The sequence below is a fragment of the Triticum aestivum genome, chromosome 1D (assembly GCF_018294505.1).
Source record: "Triticum aestivum cultivar Chinese Spring chromosome 1D, IWGSC CS RefSeq v2.1, whole genome shotgun sequence".
NCBI lineage: Eukaryota > Viridiplantae > Streptophyta > Magnoliopsida > Poales > Poaceae > Triticum > Triticum aestivum.
In genome coordinates, this window is record NC_057796.1 from 328,322,756 (window position 1) to 328,328,467 (window position 5,712).

The following is a 5,712-nucleotide window of genomic DNA, read 5'->3' on the forward strand; positions in this document are numbered from 1 at the left end:
GGGCCTGGGCGGGCCGCGCCTGGGCCCGGCGGGCCGCGGTGGCGGCGCGGGAGGCTGAGGTGGCGCGCTGTGAGTGGTGGAGGGAGGCGGCGGAGGCGACGTGGCGATCCACGATTGGTTGGAGTGAGGTGGCGGGTGGACATGTCCGGCGCGGACGAATTTGTCCGGCGGCGCGAGGTGGAAGACGCTAGGGTTCATCTGCGCGAAAATCTCGGGAGAGACACATATATAGGTAGAGGGAGCTAGGAGAGTCCAAATGAGGTGCGGTTTTCGCCACGCGATCGTGATCGAACGACCGAGAGCATGGCAGGGACTTAGAGGGGTTTTGGGACTGTTTGTAGGGGGGTTTTGCTGCAATGCCAAAACGGACTTCGCGATTACCCGGTTAACCGTTGGAGTACCAAACGACCTCCAAATGGAACGAAACTTGACCGGTGATCTCCGGGTGGTATACCAAGGCCACTTGACAAGCCTCGGTCCATTTCGAGAAAGTTTGACACCCGCACACGAAAGACAACAAGAGGGGTGCACCGGAGGAGATAGGAGCGCCGGATTGCAAAACGGACAACGGGGAAAATGCTCGGATGCATGAGACGAACACGTATGCAAATGCGAAGCACATGATGATATGATATGAAATGCAGATGATGACATGGCAAAATGCAACACGCACGCAAATGACATGGCAATGACAGCGAATAACTGGCAGACACCTGGCGCATCGGATCCGGGGCGTTACAAGAATTCCAGCTGCCAGCATTCTCCCTCTTCATGTAAACCTTATAAAATAAGAGAGAAAAGGGATAAGTATTGTGATATGATGTGTAATAACAGTCCATAATGCAATAAATATCAATATAAAAGCATGATGCAAAATGGACGTATCAACTCCCCCAAGCTTAGACCTCGCTTGTCCTCAAGCGAAAGCCAAAATCAAAAAATATGTCCACATGTTTAGAGATAGAGGTGTCGATAAAATAAAATACGGACATGAGGGCATCATGATCATATTTAGAATAGCAACATATAATATCATATAATTTCTTATGCTAAAGTAACAATTCGTTCACAAAGTAAAGTATGAACCAGAAACTTCATTGAAAACTAACAGACTATGATCCTAGTCATTGAAGCAATTGCAATTTATCATAACATCGGAAAGAGTCAATTCAAGAGCTTTTCAGCAAGTCCACATACTCAACTATCATTTTAGTCTTTCACAATTGCTAACACTCACGCGATACTTATGGGTTCAAAGCTTCAGTCGGACACAGAGAAAGATAGGGGCTTATAGTTTCGCCTCCCAACCTTTTACCTCAAGGGTAATGTCAACAATAATACTTTATGAAAACCAACATCCGAGTGGATATATATATATATATATATATATATATATATATATATATATATATCCAGATCTCTCCAGCACATAGTGCTTGCCAAAGGAAAAAGTGTAAAAAGGAAAGGTGGTGATCACCATGACTCTTGTATAAGGGTAGAAGATAAAAGTAAAAGATAGGCCCTTCGCAGAGGGAAGCAGAGGTTGTCATGCGCTTTTATGGTTGGATGCACAAAATCTTAATGCAAAAGAACGTCACTTTATATTGCTGCTTGTGATAAAGACCTTTATTATGCAGTCCGTCACTTTTATTTCTTCCATATCACAAGTTTGTATAAAGCTTATTTTCTTCACACTAATGATCATACATATTTAGAGAGCATTTTTTGTTGCTTGCACCGATGACAACTTACTTGAAGGATCTTACTCAATCCATAGGTAGGTATGATGGACTCTCATGGCAAAACTGGTTTAAGGGATGTTTGGAAGCACAAGTAGTATCTCTACTTGGTGCAAAGAATTTGGCTAGCATGAAAGGGAAAGGCAAGCTCAACATGTTGGAGGATCCATGACAATATAACTTCTATTTGGATATAAGAAAACATAACCCATTATGTTGTCTTCCTTGTCCAACATCAAGTTTTTAGCATGTCATTTTTTGATGAGTGCTCACAATTACAAAAGATGTCCAAGATAGTATATTTATATGTGAAGCCTCTCTTTCTTTATTACTTCCTATTAATTGCAACAATGACCAAAACTATGTTTGTCATCTCTCAACAACTTTTATTCATCATACTCTTTATATGTGAAGTCATTACTTTCCATAAGATCAATATATGATCTTTTTATTTCTTTTTATTCTTTCTTTAATTTTATTCCCTCAAGATCATTGCAAGAAAGCAAATCCCTCAACTCAAAACTACTCTTTATTATATATAACTCAAGGACTCGATTACATAGATAGAGATCGAAACAAAACTCAAAGGTAGATCATAGTAAAAACTTTATTCTACTAGATCAAGATATAACCAAAAGGATCGAACTAAGAAAAACGATAAAGGTAAAAGTGTGATGGTGATACGATACCGGGGCACCTCCCTCAAGCTTGGCAGTTGCCAAGGGGAGTGCCCATACCCATGTATTTATGTCTCTTTCTTCGAAGGTGGTGATGATGGGGTTGTTGATGACGTAGGCTTGTCTTCCATCTTCCAGGGCATAGGATCACCATCATAGAAGGATGAATGAGTCTCCGGGATCCTCAAATCTGCAGCCAAACTCATCCTCTTGAATCTATACTCATACTCATGATACGTCTCCGTCGTATCTATAATTTTTGATTGTTTCATTCCAATATTATACAACTTCTACATACTTTTGGAAACTTTTTATATGATTTATTGGACTAACCTATTGATCTAGTGCCCAGTGCCAGTTCCTGTTTTCTGCATGTTTTTTGTATCGCAGAGTATCCATATCAAACGAAGTCCAAATGCAATAAAATTACACGGAGAATTATTTGGGAATATATGTGATTTTTGGGAGTTGGAATCACCGCAATCGGAGGCCCGAGGTGGGCACAACCCACAAGGGCGCGATTCCGGAGCCAGGCGTGGTGTGGTGGGTTGTGCCCTCCTCGAACGTTGGTTGGAGCTCTACTTCGAGCGCAAAGAAGCTTATACCCAGAAAAAAATCATGTTAAAATCTCAGCGCAATCGGAGTTACGGATCTCCGGGAATATAAGAAACGGTTTTCGGCCAGATCTGGAGAGCGCGAAACAGAAGAGAACAGAGAGGGAGATCCAATCTCGGAGGGGATCCCGCCCCTCCGCTGCCATGGAGACCATGGACCAGAGGGGGAACCCTCCTCCCATCTGGGGGGGGGGGAGGAAGAAGAAGAAGGAGGGGGGGCTCTCCCCCCTCGCTACCAGTGGCGCCGGAGTGCCACCGGGGCAACGATCGGGACGGCGATCTACATCAACAATCTTGCTACCGTCAACACCAACTCTCTCCCCCTCTATGCAGCGATGTAACACCTCTTCCCCCCGCTGTAATCTCTACTTAAACATGGTGCTCAACTCCATATATTATTTCCCAATGATCTATGGTTATCCTATGATGTTTGAGTAGATTCGTTTTGTCATGTGGGTTAATCGTGATCTTGGTTGGTATGATTGTATATTTTATTTATGGTGCTGTCCTACATTACCCTCCGTTCTCGCGCAAACGTGAGGGGCGCCCGCTGTAGGGTGTCGCAATATGTTCATGGTTCGCTTATGGTGGGTTGCGAGAGTGACAGAAGCTTAAACCCAAGTAAGTGGGGTATGACGTATGGGAGTAAAGAGGACTTGATACTTAATGCTATGGTTGGGTTTCACGACCTTAATGGTCTTTAGTAGTTGCGGATGCTTGCTATAGTTCCAATCATAAGTGCATATGATCCAAGTAGAGAAAGTATGTTAGCTCATGCCTCTCCCTCATATAAAATTACAAGAATGATTACCGATACTTGTTATCGATTGCCTAGGGACAAATGACTTTCTTGTTGACAAAAGCTCTCTACTAAAACTAACTAAGTTGTGTCTTTATCTAAACAACCCCTAGATTTTATTTACGTGCTCTTTATTATCTTGCAAACCTATCCTATCACACCTACAAAGTACTTCTAGTTTCATACTTGTTCTAGGTAAAGCAAACATCAAGCGTGCGTAGAGTTTTATCGGTGGTCGATAGAACTTGAGGGAATATTTGTTCTACCTTTAGCTCCTCGTTGGGTTCGACACTCTTATTTATCGAAAAAGGCTACAAACGATCCCCTATACTTGTGGGTTATCAACTCACAGTTTTGGTTTTGCAAGTCATAGATCTGGGCCTGGAGGTGCTCAATTTTCTCATGAAGCTTGAAGATGGCCTCCCCGATGTTCTTGGCATCCAGATTTTGATTGTTGGTGAACTCCGTGATCATCATGTTATTGGCGTTGATTCCATGTTCCACGATCCCTTGGCACTTGAAAACTTGCTGCTCCATTGCTTCGAGTCTTGTCTCCACGCTTCTGGTCATCTTCGGCCCCTCAACATCGTGGATGTGCAAGACCCCCTCACGCATCTCAACGGTTTGAGGGTGTTGCAGCACCTACGCGAGGTAAGGGTTGATGACCTTCTCGAAAAACATGTCCTTGGGGGCGCTAGGAGACGTCATGGTGATCTAGATCTGTCAGAAAAATAGCCCAAAACAAAAACAAGAGATATTGTCGTGGTACGGTGGTCAAAACCTTCAGGAGATTATATAATGAATTTTTACCGACCAAAAGAAGTATTGTGCAAGAAAACGGAGTCCGGAGGGCACACGAGGTGGCCACAAGGTAGGGGGCGCGCCTAGGGGATAGGGCGCGCCCTCCACCCTTGTGGTCGCCTCGTGTCTCTTTTGGACTACTTTTAATTTTCCTAATTTTTTAAATATTCCAAAACGTAGAAAAATTGCTATTAGAACAATATTGGAGTCGGTCTACTTACCGTACCACATACCTATTCCTTTTCGGAGTCTGAAACGTTTTGGAAAGTGTCCCTTATGTACTCCTCCGGTGTTACTGTGTCAATTATATTGGTCTCAACATTTATGGGAGTACCTGAGATATAATGTTTGATTCTTTGACCGTTTACCACCTTCGGATTTGTGTCTTCTGCGTTGTTGATTTTTATGGCACCGAAACGATAGACCTCCTCGATAATGTAAGGACCTTCCCATTTAGGGAGAAGCTTTCCTGCAAAAAATCTTAAATGAGAGTTGTATAGCAAAACATGATCACCTACATTAAACTCACGCTTTTGTATCCTTTTTTCATGCCATCTTTTAACTTTTTCTTTAAATAACTTGGCATTCTCATAGGCTTGAGTTCTCCATTCATCAAGTGAGCTAATGTCAAATAACCTCTTCTCACCGGCAAGTTTGAAATCATAATTGAGCTCTTTAATAGCCCAATATGCCTTATGTTCTAGTTCAAGAGGTAAGTGACATGCTTTTCCATAGACCATTTTATACGGAGACATACCCATAGGGTTTTTATAAGCAGTTCTATATGCCCATAATGCATCATCAAGTTTCTTAGACCAATTCTTTCTAGATCTATTAACAGTCTTTTGCAAAATCAATTTAATCTCTCTATTGCTCAATTCTACTTGACCACTAGACTGAGGATGATATGTAGATGCAATTCTATGGTTAACATTATACTTAGCAAACATTTTTAGGGAAGGCACCATGAATAAAATGTGAACCACCATCAGTCATTAAATATCTAGGGACTCCAAACCTCGGAAAAATAACTTCTTTAAGCATCTTAATAGAAGTGTTATGATCAGCACTACTAGTTGGAA